The sequence below is a fragment of the Sceloporus undulatus genome, chromosome 1 (assembly GCF_019175285.1).
Source record: "Sceloporus undulatus isolate JIND9_A2432 ecotype Alabama chromosome 1, SceUnd_v1.1, whole genome shotgun sequence".
In the NCBI taxonomy this organism is placed as follows: Eukaryota; Metazoa; Chordata; class Lepidosauria; order Squamata; family Phrynosomatidae; genus Sceloporus; species Sceloporus undulatus.
Window position 1 is genome coordinate 82,648,036 of NC_056522.1, and position 22,602 is coordinate 82,670,637.

General features: G+C 40.7%; 1 protein-coding gene across 1 annotated transcript in view; it reads right to left on the reverse strand.

The window, feature by feature from the left end:
- TIAM2 (TIAM Rac1 associated GEF 2) overlaps window positions 1-21,881 on the reverse strand; it is a 194,820-nt gene extending 172,939 nt beyond the window's left edge. The window contains 1 exon segment of the mRNA XM_042473306.1: window positions 21,648-21,881. The gene's annotated coding sequence lies outside the window, so the exon portion shown is untranslated.
- Between the last annotated feature and the right edge of the window lie 721 nt (window positions 21,882-22,602).

A 22,602-nucleotide genomic window follows, 5' to 3' on the forward strand; every position in this document is an offset into this window, starting at 1 on the left:
GAACAAGGATCTACTTCTGGCAAATTGACTTTACCTGTTTAAGCATGTTGACCCTCAGATATACACACTCTTGAATTTTTAGATTATTATTATTATTATTATTATTATTATTATTATTATTATTATTAACCTTTATTTATAAAGTGCTGTAAATTTACACATTACAGTGTAACCCTCATTAATTGTTGGTTAGTTCAGAAAGAGAGAGAGAGAAATAAAGAGGAACTGCAGAAGCCAGAGTTGAGGAACAGGCCCTTTTCACTTTGAATAAGGTAGTGAGATTTACAAAGGAGTAAATTCTTTATAGTGTAATTCTATACTGCATCTGCTGCTATACTGATTTTTTTATTCAGGGCTTTAAGGTTGTGTCCAAATGTTGCAGTACTACTGAACATCACAGGCAGTAGAGTCCTGCATTCAAATTCTGCACTGCCACCACATCCGATGCACAGAATTTTTTGGGACAGTGTAGTGTGTGTGTTAAATTTAACATACAATGAGTTTCATTGTTGCTAAAAACTTTTGGAACTTAAATTGTGATTGTATTTGTAAAATTCAATTATAGTTGACTCTAGAAATTGGTACCAAAAATAAACCCCAGAAAGTGACACAAAGCTCAGAAAGAGAGAGAAAAAAAAATAAAAACCCTTTGGTTCCCCCTACACACAAACACATGCACACACATTCAGATCCATGAGACAAGTCTAGGTACACCGTCTCTACAATTTACTGTTGATAATGATGTACTTAATAGCTGGTTCAAATCCAGAACTTTTCTTTAAAAAATCAGAAGTCTGGCTTCTTTAGGAAGAGAGAGCACAAGAATTCAAAGGGTAATTTTTAAAAGATTAACTTGCTATGAACAACAAAGACAATTTTTTTTATTCCAATTTCCAATTTTTCAGACAAACCTAGTAGATACATTATCTTCTTTGCACTGACCAAAAACATACAAAAATCTGGGATACCTCGAGTAGTAGAGTTGGTGCAACAAATCACAGCCCTATATATGTATAACTTAAGTAGGAAAGGCCAGACTAAGTAGCTGAGCATATTCTTTCCATGGGGGGGGGGGGATCAACTTCAACCTTTGCACTGTCAAAAGATAGAGATTCTCTAGATCAAGATTAGGAGAATCCTAGAAACTTGTTGCAATCACAGCAGATAGTATTGAGATAAATTAACCAATTGGTGTTAGATGGATGAAGGAGGCAGTCACTTCGTGTGTTTCCTAATGGAATATGCAGTATGTTGATTGCATTTCTATGAATAAAGAAAGCCTCTTTTATTCCTGATCACTGTGGCAAGCTAGAACACACTATATAGGACCTACTTATCAAAAATCCTACTGCAATGAATTGAAAACATGTTTAATAAGAATTTTAAATGAAGAAGAATGTATTTTTCCCTGGAATTGGGTCCTAGTCTATGCACAAGAAGGCAAAAAGACAACTAGTATTTAAAATATGTACATCTTTGGTGCTCTAATTATAGAGTCTGCATGCCAGTAGAAACATTAGTCATTTGCTTAGTAACAAACCATAATGAAATCCTTTTGAAATTGGTTTCCAGACAATGTGATTTACTTTTATAGCTAGATTTTTCAAAAGGCTAGTTATCTTTAAGACAAAGTTGTGCACAACATTTAAATTTACCACTTTTCCTATATATAGATTTCACGATACTAAAATAGCAATGCTTAAGCCCATGGGTGGAACCCAAGAGTGAACAGGAGTACTTTAGAAATCTGAATGAATTGTACAAAAAGATTTCACTTACACAAAGCATGTAATAGCAAGATCAACAGGGAGCTGCCCAGCATCCTTACATTTTCCATACAGGCAGGATTACAGCCATTTTCAAAGCCAGACAGACTAAGGAGCACAATCTCACTAAATCCAAGTTCACCTAGGTTCACTATTTTGATGGGGTGGAAAAAACAAGTACTAGCCACCCATTGTTAGTATTAAACATGTAGTATTTTCATTTAGATCAAGCACTTAGGGCTGGGAGATGATTTAACTCACTTAACATTTTTATAAAACCTTACCAAATTCACTCCTCAAATCAATATACAAATAGGGTTGCCATAAGGCAGGACCTCCAAACCGGGACAAATGTAGGACAAATGTAGGGCCACATTTTCAAATGTAGGACATGTTTTTAAAAAATGGAGGACACATGAAAAAATTGATAATTTTTTTAAAATGTTAATATAAATGCATGTTTCTTAGGCATGCTCAAAATGGAGGACATTTTGGCATTATTCCTAGACAGAAGGCTGAAATGTACTTCTCTTTCTGGCCAAACACCCCCCCCCCCCAATTCTACAAGAACATTTCCCACTTCCAAGCAGCCATAGCATTTGCAAGATCACAGGCAGTCCCTTGTGCCATTGCAAACTACATTTCCCACTTCCAAGCAGGCATAGCATTTGCAAGATCACAGGCAGTCCCTTGTGCCATTGAAAACTACATTTCCCACTCCCAAGCAGGCATAGCATTTGCAAGATCACAGGCAGTCCCTTGTGCCACTGCAAACTACATTTCCCACTCCCAAGCCTTCTTAGCAATTTCCCCCTTCCTCCTTTTCCTTGCCCCCTCCAACCCCCCCAAACCCCTCACCCCCTCTTTTTCCCAGGTATGTCTCAACTTAGGAGGGATTTATGGGACAGATCCAAAGCCTTTTTTCTTTTCTAATGGGGGCAAAGCCTTGAGAAGCCCTGGACCCCTGAGAAGAAGAGGAGGGGGCTTAGAGAGAGGAAGAAAGAGAAAAAGAAGATGAAGAGGGGGAAGAAAGGAAGAAAAAGGAGAGGAGGAAGAGGAGGGGAAGAGGAGGAGGAGAAAAAATCCGGAATAACAAGAAGAAGAGAAGGAGGGGAAAGAGAAAAAGGGGGAAGCAGCTTGCCTGAATGTAAATTCCTCCTTGCATGGATGTTGCCCAAATAAGGAAGCAGAGGGCTGGCCAATAGAGGCAGGGCAGTGCAGCAGACCCCGCCCCTGCTGCTTTCAGTCGTCCTGCTGCTGCTGCTCCAGACAAGCTGCATAGTAGCACTCTATAGAAGGCAGGCAGCAGCCCTGGGAGCCCAGAGTTGGGCAGCCACCCGGGAATGGGGGTGGGGGCGGGGCGGGACTGGGCCCGCCCCCCCAGGTGGCAGGAAAGTCCCGCCCACCACCGTGAAATGGCAACCCTATATACAAATGGTAGTGATATTATCTTTTAATTTTCACACTTCTCAATATTTTGCAGTGCAGCTATCAAAACAAAAAAAATGCATACAAAAGTTGATACTTTAGAGGAAACTGCACACCAAAATTGCATATGAATAGAAAAACATACTATTATAAGAATTATATATATTAAGGAAAACTGGCTGTGGAAATTGTGTCCATTAATGCAAATATACAAAACTTAATTTTTGAGCTGATGCATCAGTGGGATAGAATAAATTTAAGTAAGGCAAATTAGAAAATGAAATAGACACATCCATCCCTGATGAGTCCCCAACAAAAATTATACTGGAACATAAAATATTGACTATGGCCAATTTTATTTCTTGGTTGTAACAGGCTTGTTTTAAACTGAAGACTTTAATAATTTTAAATAGGCAATGATCAAGATTGGATTAAGGTGCTTATGGGCCCTGTAGTGATCCCAAAATGGATGTTTGTCCAATACCCACATGTGTCAGCTGTGCTAATGAGCAGGGAAAGGAAAGTTAAATAGTAGTCAGTAAAGTGGAAGGCTGTAGGAAATGAGGAAGACCACACGGCAAGCAGGTTGATTCAATCAAGAATGCCACAATCATGAGTTTTCAAGACCAGAGCAAAGCAGCTGATGACTGGGGATCTTTGATGTCTCTCATTCACCATAAGGTGAAGTCAACTTGACACCAAACAACAATGAACAACAACACAAAAACTTTCATATGTAAACCCATTTTCAACCCTGCAACCACAGATCCCATACATTTTTACTCAATTACTCAAGTAACAACAAAAAACGTTGGTAATGGACATATACAGGAAGTTATTGGAGAAGCAGTGGAAGCAAACTACACCTTTTCCTTTCAGCACTAGGCTTCTGGCCTATGAGTGGCCTGGAGTCATTGCATTCCTGTGCTGACAAAAAGTGGAGATAAATATTAAACAAATAAAAATAGATAAGATTGATAGATTGTACTATTTGAACTGCTGATAATCCAGCCCTTGTTGTAGTGTTTTCTTAATTTGTCCAAGTAAGCAATTCAATAAGATGGGGAAAATTCATTTCAAATACAGTGGTCCCCCCACATTCGCTGGGGTTGGGGTTGAAGGACCCCTGTGAATGTGGAAAAACTGCAAATAAAAAACCCCATTATTCTTTTTACCTGAGAGAACACCTCTATAGGATCTCGAGGTCCTCCAGTGCAACTCTGTGGTCAACATCTGTCAGAAACTGATAATAGAATCATGCTGGAGGACCTACAACTTCCTACAGAAGTGTTTTTTTTTTCTAGGAATCTTTAGGTTCTCCAGCCCAAGTGTATGGTCAACTTCTGTCAGAGTTGCGCTGGAGGACCTAGGGATTCCTAGAGATAACATATTGATCAAAACCACAAATGATCAAATCTGCAAAAGTCAAAGTTGCAAATGTGGGGGGCCAACTGTAATCTTCTTCGATGCACATGACAAAAAAGTGTTTTCACAGATGCTAATACAGAATGAAAAGCTTTGCAGGACTTTGTTCCTATCTGTGTCCAAGGAACATTAATGAGCATTAATGAGTGTTGCACTTTTGCATAATGACCCTGAGGATTATACAGTGGATAACTCCTTATTTTATGCCCCTAAATGATTACCAGCAAGGCATGTGGGCAATAATATCCTCTTTTAATCTTGGAATTGCTCCAAAAATTAACCAACTCGACTAATAAGGATGGGCAGCTATGGACAGAGATGGAGTAGAACTGGCAGGAGAAGCATTAAATGGGCACATTCCAAGGAACATGGGGTAGCAATGACATGGCAGGTTGAGTGCATTCTGTAGAATAGAGTCATGGAAGCTAAAGTGCTTTAATTCTGCAGTGTGGATACACTCTTGAAAAGAAAGTCAGCAAACTTTGAATAGTCAATTTCTTCCAACTCCAAAAAATGTGACAACAGCTGCAAATATTACTTCTGCCTGACAAGTTGCAGGCACCTTTCCATATAAGGTGAAAAATGTACTAAAGCCATACTGTTGAATCTCTCCAGACTGTTCATGGCATTCTATGGAAACTATTCATGTGTTGTTGTTTTTAATCTAGTTGAAATTACTTTTAGGCAAGACACAGGAACATACAAAATGAACAAATCTGGGGCGGGGGGAAAGAATAAAAGCGTTAATTAGGAAATTAACACATATTTTGTCGTATGATGTTTTACTAGCAAAACAAAGAACTCAGATTAAATCTTTGAGTTTGCAAATTTAATCCAGAAACACCAAGACTCCAAATTTAATCCTGGACCTTATCTTGCTGATACAGTGCTATGTCTCATACACTGATAGGCAAGTTTACTATTAACATTCCAAAAGGAATTAAAAATGTATCAGAGGTAGAGTATGTGGGGAAGGGGAGGGGTTGTATACTTGGGAGCCCTAAGTATCACAAATCACATCAATTCATCTGTGCTCTTGCACAAATGTGAGTTCACATCTTGATAGCCCACTATAGTATAACAGGGCAGAAAGTGATAAAATTTAACTTGTGCAAAGAATAGCTATCTAAACTGGGGAACAGATAACTATTGCAATAGTTTTTAAGAGATGTGCAGAGCAGTAGTTCTCTGGTTCTAGCTTTGGTCACTGAGCAAACTTGTTTTCTGCTGCTCCAGAAGACAGGACCTGGAACAATGGATGCACACTACAGAAAAAGCGATTCCGCCTCAGCATTAGGAGGAACTTCCTGACAGTAAGGGCTGTTTGACAGTCTGTGTATTTTGATGATAGTAGAACTTGGATTTTCACTCCTAGCACAAACACTAAGCAGTTGGAATTTTAAGCAACTGAAATACATATTCTGACCATATCAACCTATATTTGTATTCTCTTTATACACACAACTGTTATATGTTATATCTGTTATCTATTATTCTTTCTTTCTATTTTTTTGGTAATTTTTATTGAGAAAAATGTAAGGCCATTTTTAAAAACACAGTCCAGAGATCGTTCTGTCCACCTCATAGGCTTGAATGGGGCGTACACGCCATTAGAAATAGCAGAGGTCGCCCCTCCACAGATATTTGAGGGCGCAGATGCCAGATCCGTGAGTTAGGAGGGGCGACTGTATTTTAAAAAAGCACAATGTTGGTACTGGGCCTACTTAAATTGGGGCAGCTAACAGCCATGAAGTGAACAGCAATCTCCTAGTACCACTTCCAAGCAACTATCAGCCAGGCAAGACCTACTGCAAAACAGTGCCCTTAAGTCCCATGGCAGCTATATGGACTAGAAAAATACTGTAATAAATAATTATCATCTTGTTTTCAACTTGCTGATTTTTCCTTACTGTTGAACAATAGCCCAGAAAATATGCAAATGGGGGAAATGTATACATATGAAAGTACAGTATGTGTGTTGTTTATTAATGTGATTATTAAAATAGAAAGGAGGAAAATAAAACCAATTCATAACTTTTGAGAATTATTCAATACAGTCACCAAATCATATGGACATTTCTTCTATGTGTATGTCAGATTATAGCCTGCCAATGTCAAATAGCTTTCCAGGCAAAAATTGTTGAAAAAATGTGCAGTCTTAAATATGCCTAATGAAAAATTCTGATATTTTTGTTCATTTAAAAAAATAAAGTGCTACTCAAATCACTGCTATGTTTTGTGATTTATATTATTTTTTAAAAGATTTGGTTTATTAAAACAATAACATACGAGGCATAGACTCATTTTCCTTAAGGGAAAGTTTACATTTTATTCATAATCTAGCTTTCAGAATCCCATTTACTTATAGATTTTGATTCATGGTTAGAGTCTTAAGAAACAGTAAGTCTCTGTGTGCTATTAAAACTGGAACCACGTGATGGGTGTGCCATTAAGACTGGAATTCCTATATAAACAAGGACCAAACTTTTTAGAGTAACTGAAGCAAAATTGGCAAACCCTATGTGAAGTCTTAAATATGCCTAATGATGCACAGCCAAAATGGCATAGAGAAGCACAACTGTTCAGCAATCAATCATATGTTTCATGCACTTCATGATAAAATGTTATTACTGGATAAGGAAAAAGTAATGAAAAAACAAGATAGAGATACTGTCAGAAATTAAGGTCACACCAGTTTGGGGAAAAGATGCAGGATAGCCTTCTTCTATTCAGCATGGAGCTCCACACTTTATTTAAATAAGAGGGAGGAGGCACATTATAGTGGCAGCCATCATAAAAATGGGTCATCAGATATCCACTGGCATTGGGAAATTTAGGGTAGCATTCCTCACTGGCACTGACTAAAGCTTACACACTCTAACAACATCCAAGTAGTTATATTCTCTGGCTATGTAATATTAAAACACACATAAAATTTCCTTCTCCACCTCTATTCTCCATCACACATGGCTTCCCTAGAGTTGTTGTTGTTGTTGTTGTTGTTATTTTGTAGTCAACGTAATGCCCAGCAATACATTCTTTCATCCAGTAAATACTTCTCTACTAACCATTTAACCCAAACTAAAACCCAGGGGAGGGGGTGTTGCATGTATGGTTGTGTAAATGTAGAAACAAATATGTGTGAATGTGGCATGGTGTGAAGGTTTCTGTGGGTGTGTACAAATGCTTATGTGTGTACACTTATGATAAAAAGTACTCATTTCATCTTTACTGTTTGGTGCCTGCTCATCTATGGTCTTTGGCATCTGGTAAGGAATATGGCTCCTGGACTAAAAAAATAAATAAATCCTGAATTCAGAACTATACAGATACAATGGATGGAGAACTCATACTTTGTTTGTGTATGCATATTACAGAACCCAATTCAAAAGACTCACACAGAGAATTAGAAATACAAATGGATGCTATTATTTGAAGTTCAATGACTGTATTCTCCTCTGAGGCCCTGTTCAGACTGGCCATTAAGGCCAACCTGGGGGCAGAGTCAGGGCATCGTGTCCACATGGCGCACTCCTTGACTCTGTCCCCCAGGGTGCACTGCCCCACACGGCACACAGAGTCATGTTGCTCCTCCATGTTGCTGTGTCCATACAATGCAGCACCAAAAGAGCACTGCATAGCCGTGCTGCGGTGGCTATGGAGCCCTTTTTCCAGGGCACATAAAGGTGCTGCTTTTTGCGGCTCCTTTTTTGTGCCCTGGAAAGGCCAGCTTGGGGTCACAGCATGAGGTGGCCCCAATCCAGCTAGCAAAGGGATGGCATCGCGCCTAGGGGCTGTATATACAGCCCCTAAGCAAACTCCATTTTGTCATTGTTTTCAGATTTCCTTTCCTAAGATGTCTGATAGAGTAACAGCTTTCAGTAAGTCATTGTTCTTGATATCTGACTTGTCATTCAGTAAAAATATACAGATATAACTAGGAAATCAAAGCTAACTTATTATCAAGGAGACAGTATTATGGTGTACAGTGACTGAGCAAAGCATTGTAAAATCCAAGTCCGTACCCTGTCATGCCCTGGAAATGTCAATAAAATGGCCAATTGTAAATGGTACTTTCATTGAGTTTATTGCTTAGCCAGAGGTCAGAAAAGATAATTTAAAGCATACTTTTTTATGGACTATGATCCAAGATGGCTTCTTAGGAAGATCAAGAGATGCCTTTCCAACTGAACTGTCCCCCTGCAACTTTATTAGACTAAAACTGCCATCATTCCCAGCAATCATCCTTGCTGGGGATGACAGGAACATAGCTGGAGGGTATCTTATTGAAAAGGCTGAGCAAGGGTTTCAATTAAATCTGCCAAAAAATATTTCAAATATTTAAAAAATGAGAGGATATCTCATATTACACCCATATATCACCCATATTCCTTCATGTGCATCCTATTTAATGACAAAAAATTTTCCATACATAACTTTAAAATTAATATTATTTTTGTACTTGTCTTTTAGCAAGCACCATTTTTGCTGGGGACTGGAAATATTTTTAAAAGTAATTATTTCATATTATTTGTTACAAATCTGAAAACTGATTCATTCTTGCTATTCATTAAAATACCGGGGAAACGTTGCACTACGTGTTCTACTTCCAGTACTTTCCAGTGCTTTTTAGTGGGAAGAGGGGAAGAACTGCTAAGAGAAATGCCTAAACCAGGGGTAGGCAACCTACGGCCCGCGGGCCTTGGGACTGGCCCCAGCCCAGTCCTGCCACCGATTGCCGCTGGGGCCTTTGGCCTATCAGGAGGAGGCGGGCAAGGGGGGGGGCAAGCAGCAGGCAAGCAGCAGGCAAGGGGGGCAAGTGGGGGCAATTGTCTATAGAAGCGTCAGAAACATGCATTTATATTAACATTTTTTTAAAAATCAGCACATCTTTTGCGTGTCCTCCATTTTTAAAAAGTGTCCTCCATTTGAAAATTTTGTCCTACATTTGTCCTGGTTTGTTTATATTATTTAATTATTTATTTTTTGGCTTCGGCCCCCCCAGTCATCTGAGGGACAGCAACCCGGCCCCAGCTCAAAAAGGTTGCCTACCCCTGGCCTAAACAAATCCTGTCCATATAAATCTAAAAATGACCTTTATTTAAACTTTTTGAAATACAGTAACTAGAAATCATTAATCATTTGCACCAATAAGGTGGTATTCACTCTTTCTAGTTGTGCTACCTTTGAAATATCACTTCATTAAAGCATTGTTCAAAAGAAAAATTAGTTGCAACCACATTACTTATAGTATTATTTCCAAGATCTGGTTTTACTAATAATTAAGGTTGTTCAACTCCCACAGGATGTCACTTCTGCATCATCAAGCAGGTGGTATAGAAGCCAGGTACAGTATGCATGAACCAGGAGACACTAGCAGAATCAGATCAACTTACTGCAATGCTACTTCAAAAGCAACATAGCAAGGCTTGGGATCACACTGTACTTTTTTTTAAAAAAAAAATACTTTAATCAATGTTTATTACTCGACTGAACCCATTACAACTAGTTATCTTGACAAGGACTTTACACTAAAATAAATAACAATAGATGTAAATAGCAAAGAAGTTCCAAATTGTAGCCAAAGAGCAAACACCAAACTTGGTATTCCTGAAAGCTCGGCATTATTTAAATAAAGTTTAAACCATGTTAGTTTTCTAATCTTTATTCCTATCTGTGTGCATGCATGTGCAAGTAAACAAAAACAGAACATGAACAGAAAACATCACACACAAAGATACAGCATTACAAATTTCACACAAAATTTTGCTAACAGTCACCTCTCTTAGAACAATAGAGTTTGAAGTGACTACAAGGGCCATCTATTCTATCCCAACATGGAGAAATCCACAGCTATAGCAACCATGAGAAATGGCCATCCAACCTCTGTTTAAAACCTCCAAAGAAGAAGAGTCCACCCACCCTCTGAGGCAATCTATTAGAAAAGAAAAGTACTGTGCCAAGCTTTGGGACTGGTTAACAAGTTATAAGTAGGGAAATGTTGACTCAAGTTGTTAAGACGCTGACTCTGTTGATTGAAAGATTGGCAGGTTGGCAGTTCAAGGCCCAGGTGCCACATGATGGGGTGAGCTCCCGTCACTTGTCCCAGCTTCTGCCAACCTAGCAGTTTGAAAGCATGCAAGTGCAATTAGATAAATAGGAACCACTTTGGCAGGAAGGTAAACAGCATTCTGTGCAGTCATGCTGGCCACATGATCACAGAGTAGTCTCTGACAACACTGGCTCTTTGGCTTAGTAATGGAGATGAGCACCGCCCCCCTATGGTCAGACATGACTTGACAACCTTGTCAATGGCGAATACCTTTACCTTTATGTAACCTCAAAAGTTATAGCCTATTTGATAGGCACTGCATTGGTTCCTAACTTCCAAATGGATATGCTTAGCACAAGATATAATACACACAGAATCTTTAATGTGAATAAAACTGCTTTATGTCAACACATACCCATACCTAATTTCTTTCCCTCTACGCACCTATACACATATATTCATTCCACTACCACAAAAAGAAGGCTGTTCCAGATTGGTCCAAAGAAGCCTGAGTTCTCACGATACTGCTCTTTGGGTTTTGCTATCTGTTGTCACTTCTATGTCAGCTTGCTCCATTCCTTTTGGTGGTTGTTTGTGGTGATTTTTTGACTGTGCACTAGGATTCTTTCAAATAGTTTTTTTTAAATATAATAATTAAAAAACCCAGAGATAAGATTTGCTGAGAAAGTTTGTCCTTCAAGTCCTATGGTCTGCAAGGCAAATTTTCTCTTCTCAGAATTTTTAAGTGTTATGGAGTGTTATAAAGCAAAAGTTCAGTGATGCTCCAAAGCATTATAACTCTTTAAAAAAAAACTAGAAAGGTGAAAAAGAATAGGGAACATATTGTTCCAATATTGCTTGAAATTTTAAAAAAAATACCCCCATACATTAAGAGTGCCTTTGTGCTTTATACTCCATTTAATTTGTCATTTATACCCCAGTGTTATACTGGTACTTCCTTTAGCAAATACAAAGTGTGAATGAAGTGTTTTTGTATAAGCACCAGAAAAGCACACACCAATCAGAGCTTCCAGGCATACTAACAAGGACTTTTAAGAATGTGCCTCTACCAACTACCTTTAGGTGTTTCTTGAATGAAAACACCCGTAGCAAACATTTTTAAGGAGGTGTTTTGAATAGCACAGCTGCTCAGCCATACTACTGTGGCTAAGCTGAAAGGAAACTATACTTAGCAAATATAGTTTGAAAATGACCAAAGCTCTGTAGGTTAGAGCAACTGCCATACATTTTTTTAAATCCTGAGAAGTGTAATCATCCCAAAGAACATAACCATCTTATTCCTTATAGAAAGCAGATGACAAATGATGTAACGAAACTCTTCAGCATGGTTCATGAAGATCTAAGTGTCTTCTTCTGCAAGTGAGACAAGATCAAAGCTTTTATCGTGCAAGTATCCTAGTAACACAGCAATTTGAAACATGTGGCATGCAACATGCAATAATGTGTCTGTGGGGGGGGGGGTTACATTTAAATGTTAATACAGTACAATCATCTAGTATAACATGAGTTCAGTACAAATGACAATGTCAAGTCTTGCTACCAACCCCCATCCCATTCTGGTTTTAATAGAGCTGGATTGCACAGTATCTACAATTCCTGGGTTGTTGTTTAAAACAAGCATATACATTTGATGTCCTAATGATGTAAACTGACTGAATTAATTAGAAGAGTATGTTCCTCTCCTTGGCTATTCACCCTCTCTCTCTGTAAAGTAGGAATTTCCTTTTGCACATTCAGTTCATGAAAGCAAAGTGATTACTGCAAAGAATGTAGACTAACTTATATTACCACAAGATAATAAACAGGTCAAGCTGTGCTGTGTTTTAATTCTTTTCTGGATTTTTTAAAAGATTTCTTCAATAGCATAACAACACTGCAGTACATAAATCCTGGTAGTAAAATTATTAGAATGATAATACATTTACAGATTATTTATGCATCTATCCCTCTTCATTCACACTGTACGATATTTGTAAGTACATGTTCCAATATTTTTTCTAATCATCCAGGACCTTTCTAGATCAGTTCACACTGCCTCCAAGGTCCAGGATCTGCTAAGAAGCCATCCATTCACTCCAAATGCTACTCTAGTGTCTGGGCATGATCCCTTCTCAGGAAAGCCAAGAAGTCATTAACTGGCCTGCAGGGTGTGCCAAGAAGCTGGATGCTGGAGTTGTGGGCTGTACCACTGTCAGGCTGGCAACTTCCATCTTTCCTTTCCACATCTGCCTTCCACCCTCCAAATCCATGTAAGTACTCCTGGTGGGATGAGTCTCATAAATGGAATGTAGAAACAGAGGGGTATAAACTTTTTAAGAGAAATAAGCCAAACAGGAAAGGAGCAGGAATCGCACTATATGTCAGAGATATTTACACGATTGAAGAGATCCAGGACATCAATACTGGCAGCCAGGTGGAGGGCATCTGGATAAAAATTAAAGAGGAGGGAAACAACAAGGATGTTATGGTGGGAGTCTACTACAGACCCCCCAGACAGATGGAGGAATTTGATGACGTCTTTCTGGAACAGATGACTACACACTCAGAAAGGAAAGATGAAGTAGTGATGGGTGACTTCAACTATCCTGATATTTGCTGGAATTCAAACTCAGCCAAATCCTCAAGGTCCAGCAAATTCCTCACTTGCCTTGAAGACAATTTCATTTTCCAAAAGGTGGAATAGGCAACAAGGGAGTCAGCTATTTTAGATCTGATCCTAACCAACAAGGATGACTTGGTTAATGGGGTGCAAGTGGTGGGATCCTTAGGTGGAAGTGACCATGTTCTCCTGGAGTTTGTTATATAGTAGAAAGGAGAAGCCAGGCATAGTCAGACATACATTCTAGACTTTAGGAGAGCTGATTTCAGTAAACTTAGGCACATTACAGACGCGCCAAAGCAGCGTAGTAGGGCTGACTCAGTGCATATTAGGGTTGAGAAGGGGCATCCCTTCCCGACGCCCCTAACCCTAATACGGACCGAGTCTGTACAAAATGGCGGCGCCCGTTCCACATGGGCGCCGCCATCTTGACGTAGTGGAGGCGTTGCATCCACACACCACGCAGCACATATGATGCTGCGAGTGCGCCATTGGCACCTTGCGATGTCATAATTGCACCGCAAAGAGAAGCACCATTTTGGCGCTTCTGATTTGCAGTGCGGAGGAGCTGCGCGGTTTGGACGTTGGGGCTCCTCCGCACTGCAAATGGAGGTGGCCGCAGACCGCCTGTTTTGGGCGGTCTGTAACACGCCTTAGAGAAATACTGGCGGTGATCCCATGGTCAGGAATACTAAAAGAGAAGGGAGTTCAGGATGGATGGGAGTTTCTCAAAAGGGAGATACTTAAGGTACAATTTCAAACAGTTCCAATGAGGAAGAAAAATGGGAGATGTCTCAAGAAACCAAGGATGGATGACTAAGGAACTTTCAACTGAGCTAAGTTTTAAACAGAACATGTATAAAAAATGGAAAAATGGGGAAATCACCAAAGGGGAATTCAAACAAATAGCTAGCCTGGGTAGAGTTAAAGTCAGAAAAGTTAAAGTGCAGAATGAACTCAGGCTTGCTAGAGAGGTTAAAAACAATGAAAGGGGCTTTTTTGGATATGTCTGCAGCAAAAGGAAGAAGGAGGAAATGGTAGGGCCACTGCATGGAGAAGATGGAAAAATTCTAACAGAAGACACAGAAAAGGCAGAATTACTCAACACCTTCTTTGCTTCAGTCTTCTCAGAAAAGGCAAAGGGTGCTCAACCTGAGGGTAATAGAGCAGAGGACAGAATAGGGGAATTTCAGCACAGAATAAGCAAAGAGATATTATAGGAATACCTTGTTAATCTAAATTAATATAAGTCTCCAGGAACAGATGAACTACATCCAAGAGTTTTTTGTGGGTTTTTTGGACTATGCGGCCATGTTCTAGAAGATTTTCTTCCTGATGTTTCACCAGCATCTGTGGCTGGCCTCCTCAGAGAGGCCAGCCACAGATGCTGGCGAACCATCAGGAAGAAAATCTTCTAGAACATGGCCACATAGCCCGAAAAACCCACAAAAAACTATGGATGCCGGCCGTGAAAGCCTTCGACTTTACATCCAAGAGTATTAAAAGAACTGGCAAATGTAATATTGGAAACATTGGCAATAATCTTGGAGAACTCCTGGAGAACAGGAGAAGTCCTATTAGACTGGAGGAGGGCAAAACGTCTCCATCTTCAAAAAGGGAAAAAAGAGGATCCCAACAATTATCATCCAGTTATTCTGACATCAATACCAGGAAAGATTCTGGAGCAGATCATTGCTTTCTAGAGGTCTGTGAACATCTAGAAAGCAATGCCATAATCACAAAAAGTCAACATGGGTTTCAGAGAAACAAGTCATGCCAAACAAATCTTATCTCTTTTTTTCATAAAATTTCCAGCTTGGTAGATGAAGGGAATGCTGTGGATATAGTATATTTTGATTTCAGTAAGGCCTTTGACAAGGTTTCCCATGACATTCTTGCAAACAAGCTTGACAATGTGGGCTACACAAGGTAACTCTTACATGGATTGGTAATTGGTTGACTGGCCGAACCCAAAGGGTGCTCAACAATTGTTCCTTTCCATCCTGGAGAGAAGTGACCAGTGGGGTCCCACAGGACTCTGTCCTGGGGCCAGTGTTATTCAACATCTTTATCAATGACTTGGAGGACAGAATTGGGGGCATACTCATCAAATTTGCAGATGACACCAAAATGAGAAGAATAGCTAATACTCCAGAGGACAGGATCAAAATTCAAAATAACCTGAATAGATTGGAAAGCTGGGCAAAAGCTAACAAAATGAAACTCAACACGGAGAAATGTAAGGTACTGCACTTAGGATGAAAAAATGAAATGCACAGATATAGAATGGGCGACATCTGGCTGAACGAGACTACGTGTGAAAGGGATCTGGGAGTCCAAGTAGACCACAAGTTGAACAAGAGTCAACAGTGTGATGCGGCAGCTAAAAAGGCCAATGCAATTTTAGGCTGCATCAATAAAAGTATAGTGTCAAGATCAAGAGAAGTAGTAGTGCCGCTGTATTCTGCTCTGGTCAGGCCCCACCTGGAATATTGTGTCCAGTTCTGGGTACCACAATTCAAAAAGGATGTTGAGAAACTGGAGCGTGTCCAAAGGAGGGCGACTAAAATGGTGAAGGGTCTAGAAACCATGCCCTATGAGGAACGACTTAGGGAGCTGGAGATGTTTAGCCTGGAGAAGAGAACGTTGAGGTGATATGGTAACCCTGTTTAAATATTTGAAGGGATGTCATATTGAGGAGGGAACAAGCTTATTTTCTGCTGCTCCAGAGAACAGGACCCGGAACAATGGATGCAAGCTACAGGAAAAGAGATTCCACCTCAACATTAGGAGGAACTTTCTGACAGTAAGGGCTGTTCGATAGTGGAACACACTCCCTCGAAATGTGATGGAGTCTCCTTCCTTGGAGCTCTTTAAACAGTCTGGATGGCCATCTGTTGGGATGCTTTGATTGAGAGTTCCTGCATGGCAGAGGGTTGGACTGGATGGCCCTTGTGGTCTCTTCCAGCTCTACGATTCTAGAATTCTAGAATTTTCAACTCCACTGGTGAAAATCCACAAACCATATACTACTAGAGCATCATGCCACTTTCCCTTGTTCTACACTGGTAGTACCCTACTGTAGTATGTCATTTTCCCTGGTACAACACTGAGAAAAGCCAGCCCCTCCTCTTGGTCCCCTTCATGAAAACTAAGATTCATGAATTAATCATTTGCTGCCTCGAATACCAAAACCTTCTTTCCTCTGGTCCTTTGTTGCCACATAGCTGCCTCTCATCTCTGTTGACAACTCTGCCTCTCTCATGATTCAGACCACACATAAACCCTAAAACTGGCCTCTTTCCAACCTGTGCTACAGCCTGACTAAGTTCCTTGTGCTTATATCAAAAAGCCCTACCATAGCCTTGCCTGCTCACCCTGCTGTCCACCTATTCATTTCCTAAGGTCTCTAATTTGCCAACCTTACCACTCAGCCTCCCAAATGTCACCAGCTGCAGCTCCTTAAAATTACTTACCATTGTCATTCTCTTTTGGCTGGAAGGATCCTCTTTCCCTTCCAATCCTAATTCAGACCAAGTCTCTTCCACAGAATCATTGTCTCGGTCCGCTCTAAAATTAAACTGATGTACATCTAAACACAACTAGATATATTTGCTTCTTATTACTCTTCCCTTGCAGACCCCCAGTCTTTGAAAATATGAACTGTAAGATCCCTTGAACAGAAGCCCATTTTTCTGCTTCTTATTTTGTTATTTATTTATGGAATTTATATCCCACCTTTCTCCCAAAATGAGATTAAAGGCGGGAGAGCCAATATAATGTAGTGGTTTCAGTGTAAAATGATTCTGGAGGCCCAAGGTTTAATCCCTGGCTCAGCCATGAAACTCACTGGGTGACCCTGGGCAGGTCACATACTCTCAGCCTCAGAGGAAGGCAGCAGCAAACCTCCTCTGCACAAATCCTGTAAAGAAAACCCTGTGGATGACCATAAGTCGGAAATGAGTACCACATTACAAAAGTTTATTTAAAATACTTTTTTGTTTTGCTTAATTGTTTCCCTCTCCCTCCAAACAGTATTATTTCTGTTGTTAAGGAAGTAGTGTCACTATGAGGGCACACAAGCAAAGAACTATTAAAGAAGTACTGCAAGGTTTATAATTAACTTTTCTGAACAGAAGACACTGAAATCTTTCATTTTGCCAGAAGTGAGTGTGCATCTGTTCTTGTGTGTAACATCTATTTCAAAAACAAAGTTAGAACAAAGATACTTTTAAATAAATGCACTATAAAATAAACCTTTTTGCAACTGACAAGTGGTTATCAGCTAATTATTCATGTTAATATGTCACCTGGAAACAATTTTCCAAAGGAAATACTGTATGCATTTCTATGATTATACATTATTAACATTTTCAAGGACCAGAGGAAGAGAGGTATAAAAAATGAGCAGCCATTGCACAAATCATCTTTTGGCTTAGAAACACTAAACATTTAAGAATGTTTTATATTAATGCCATTTTAATTTAACTGTGTTTCCCAGTAACTTGTTGTCTTTGATGCATCTTGATACAAAAAACCCAAATAAACCCAAAACCAAGCAGCAAACAAATCTCCAGACAGACACAACATGCATGAAGACACAATAGAAAGTCATTATGCCCTAAGGTTCTTATATGTCAATTCCCTCAAGATCAATGAAAGCCATATCCAGACATCATGGGGTCAGAACTTTGACTGAAATATGTTACTGTTGTCAAGTTCAAAACTCTTGTTGCAAACTTTTCTAGTATTTTAAATATGTACTCACTGTCCTGCATATTTTCCCCAAAAATGTTATAAAGGAAATGCATACATCTGACTTAAAGAAAGGGATTTAGAAAAGCAGGTGCCTCTTGTTTTAATAAGTAGGTCACCAGCTGGGGGAAGGGTGGCTCCATCTACAAGAAAAGAGAGATTTGAGGTGGCAGCCGCATCTTATTTGTACATAGTAGTCTTATCACAATGTTCAGATGCCTTAATCATCACAAGTGGAAGCAGACTTGTGCCTGGGGCTATGGGACCCTTCGCTCATGAAGAACTTCAGCTGAATGGGTTTAAGAGCAAGACCTCACATCTTCAGATAAAGCCCAATTTCCATTGAAAGTGTCATGGGTGGAAAGGAGTTTAGTTGCACTCTTTTTGTCTTTGCATTCTTTCCTCAAAAGCTACTACTCTGGCTTCTAGTTACAAATCTCAGATCAATGAAAGCAGAAATCAGATCAATAAAAATAGAAATCAAATCAATCTTCTTTTGATGCTAATGTAACAATGTGGACTTGCAAAAGCTGCATTCCTGTAAGACAGCTGCATCTTTAAATCTCCCACATGTCCAATTTTATACTCTGGGTTCCTTCTCCTGTCGCATAGGTACAATTAATTTAGTTCTCTAGCTCTATTGTTCTTTACCACTACACATGCCAAGTCTCAAAATCAGACAGAGGTCAGAGTCTGATTTTGAAGACACTTGGAAGTAATTTGAGAGAGACATTGCTTTGGATGATGTACAGAATATTCATGCCATGCACTTTTCCTTTGTCCCCTGCCCCATTGCTGCTGATCAAACATACAGAACTACACAAAACCAATTTTAAAAATGGAATGAGTGTACACACCACTGGAAGCAATTCCTCTTTTTCAGTGAACTCGGTTCTTTTTGGGAGGAGGCATATGTAAGTACCATCATCTGTCCCCAGTCTTTGTTTAGGGAAAACCTATTAACAAGCTTAGAAAGTATTTACCAATCCGTCTCATTTCTCTTTACTCGTACCCCCACAAGGTCTGCTACACAAGGGAACCATTAAACACTGCATGGAGAGAAGTATTTATGAGCCAATGTAAACTAGGTCCCCTGTGAATCTGTATTTGTATAGCACAGCCATCCAGGACTTCCCAGCAGTAAAAGTTCAGGAACATTTTCATAACAGCTAGTATGCTTATTTTTAGTATCCTCTTGGATACTTTCTGACCAAAGGGCTACAGTGAAATTATCCAGGCATACTGTTTGAGAGCCCCCCCTCTTGAGAATAGGACACCAAACCTACACGCATACACAACGTGTAACCACTGAAACAAAGCCATTTAAAATCACTGCAGAAACGTGTCCTTTTATAAGTGAAAGTGAGCATGGCTGCTGGGGAGCGTGTGGCTAGGTAAATGGGGCTTAGTGCTACAGCCTTATATTCTGAATCACAAAGAGCTATAGAGCTATTAACCACCTCTAGTTCTCTGCTGAAAATCACTAATGGAAACTGGAACCTATGGAACCTCTGTACTATGACCCAATTACCTGGATTGCAAATTATGTCAATGCTAGACATTAGTTGGTAACTAAAAACATGCCACAGAGTCTTGAGAATGTGCTATCCGTGAAGTTCTTGCCTTTCTCCTGGACTTTGGAAATGCACAAAAGAAAGGTACCCTGATGTAGTATCTGCAAAACTTCTCCAAAGCAGGAACTGTACTAATTGTTGGCTACCAATCAAGTTTATTTATTTATTTATTTATTTATTTATTATTATTTATTTATGTCAAGGATTTATAACCTGCTTTTTTTCTCACAATGGGATTCACAAGTTATTATAACAGGCTGCTATAGCTGATGCTACCAATATGACAAAAGATCCAATGGGGCATAGTGGTTTGAGTGTCAGACTAGGACTCTGGAGACCAGGGTTCGAATCCTAGTTTAACGACGTAAATCCACTGGGCGACCTTGGGCAAGTCATACTCTCTCAGCCTCAGAGGCTGGCCATGGCAAACCCCTTGTGAAGAAACCTGTCAAGAGAAAACTTCATGATAGGCCCGCTTTAGGGTCTCCTGAAATGACTTGAAGGCACATAACAACAACAGCAACCAAACCAATAGGACACCCAAAAGTTCCAGCCACCTCCTGCTCCAAAGCATTAATGCTGAAATTCCCAAAGGTGTTCACTGAATACTCAGTCCCATTAAACATCTGGTAGTAGACCTTCTTGGTCTCCCTTGTCCTCTTTGGGACAACAGCCGATTCCAAGACAGACTCCTCCAGGTCATCCTGGACCAGACAATGGGAAAGCGCAGCCACAGTCACTGAAGGGCCTGAGACCCCATTTGTTTCCAGTAACCCTCTGGTGCCTCTTTATTTCAAGCTACCTACTGAACAATCCCACAGTTCATACACACAACTGCTAGCTAAACTTTGACTGTTCGTTCACCCCTGGCAGATCAGACTCATTGGTCCAAAACACACTGCAGAAACCTTCCAATTTGAGACCGCTTTAACTGCCCTGGCAGAATGCTAGGGAACTCTGCGAACTGTAATTCAATGAGACATTTCATCTTCTCTGCCAGAGAGCTCTGGTGCCCCAATAAATTACAGTTCTCAGGATTCCCTAGCACTGAGCCAGGGCAGTTAAAGCGGTCTCAGACTGGATTATTTCTGCAGTGTGTTTTTGACCACTGGATTAAGAAGGTTTACATATCGGGGAGTTCCCACTGATCCAGTGGGCCAACTCTAATTGAGGGGGTCCATCTATGCTGGAGCAAACCATCTTCTCTTCCTTCACCTCTAAGTGCTCAGCTACTCCTCACCCCACTCCTGGTGTAGGGGTTTCAGTGTAAGCCATGAAACTCACTGCGAGACCCTGGGCAGGTCACACTCTCTCAGCCTCAAGGGAAGGCAATGGCAAACTTCCACTTCCATTACTAACCAGTCAGGAAAAGGAACCAGGCTGCCTCTGCACTGCAGGAATAACCCAGTTTGACACCAGTTTTTCCCTGCCATGATTCCATGCTATGGAATTCCGGGAGACTGCAATGTATTGGGGACATTTCCCAGAATCCCACAGCGTGGAACCATGGCAGCAATGTCAACGTGAGTTATTTCTGCAGGGTGGAGTCCACCTGAAAAGCAAAAGGAAAGCGCCCAAACTCTTCCTTTTTTCCAAAAAGAACTTGAGGGAGCTTTCCACCTCGCCCTGAACACCCCCCCCCCAACACATCGTCATTATTGTATTATTATTATTATTATTATTATATCCCGCCTTTCTCCCAATACAGGGATTCAAGGTGGTGGACAAGTATAGAATCATAGAATAGAATCATAGAATCATAGAGTTGGAAGAGACCGCAAGGGTCATCCAGTCCACCCCCATTCTGCCATGCAGGAACTCTCAATCAAAGCATCCCTGACAGATGGCCACTCAGCCTCTGCTTAAAGATTTCCAAGGAGGGAAACAATACAATTTAAAAACAATACAAAAAAACAATTCCCACACACACACACTTTTTCTTTCTTCCACTCTCTGTGTCCACACACACAAACTGACACACAAAGAGCCCCCACCAGAGCTAGCCTCTTGCTAGTTGCAAGACTTACTCGTTTCAAGGAGGAGGAGGTTCCCAGGAGGGACGCCTTGAGAAGGACTGTTGCTCCTTTCCCTTCGCAAAAGAAAAGTGGGGAAAAGAACAGGCAGAAAGCAAAGACTCAGTCCCACACCTGGAAGGGAAAGGAAAGGAAGCCCTCTTCCTCCGCCCAGCAAAGCCCTGGCCTCCACCCAGGAGCAGGATGTAATGCCAAGGTAGCCCAGCCCCAGCCCTCGCTGCTGGCCTCCTTCTGGCCAACTGCAAGGCAAGGCAAAGGCTCTCGGGCACGCGCGCCAAGGCGCGCTCACGAGCCCTGAAAGCGGGAGGGAAGGGAGGGAGAGTGCCCTGGTTGCCAAGGAGGGCAGAGCAGAGAAATGAGGAGGGGGGCATTTACCACATAACAGCTGAAAACACTCCCACCAGAAATGTAAACCCAGCCCTGCTCCAAATGGAGGGCCTTTGGGAGTGCCTCCCGAGACAGGAGGAGGCTGAAATGGAGAGACATGGCCCAAGGAAAGCTCAAAGCATTCCCAATAATGTGAATCCAGGCTTCTGAGTCCTGCTCCCAATGCTCCATACATTCCCACTCGGGCCCTCCGTTCTGGTAGTCAAGGTCTGCTGTCCCAGCCTAGGCTCTCCACTGCCCCGTCCTGGAGGCCTCCCTTCGCCCTTGCTGCCCCTCACCCCGGAACCTCCTCCTCCCCCACCAGAAGCAGCAGGGGCTTCACTCTCTGACTCTAACCAGGTTCAAAACGGAGTTCAGGGAAGCGTTCCCAGGCATTGTGTGATTATTTGATTTGATGTTTTTAATTGTTCCTGCTTATTTTATCTAATTCTATCCTGTATTATTACCCATTGTTTTATATGTATTTTGTAGAATGTACGCCATTGGCAGGTTACATTTTTATCGATTTTGTTATTTGTATGTACAGCGCTGTGAAAATTTACAGCGCTATATAAATAAACTA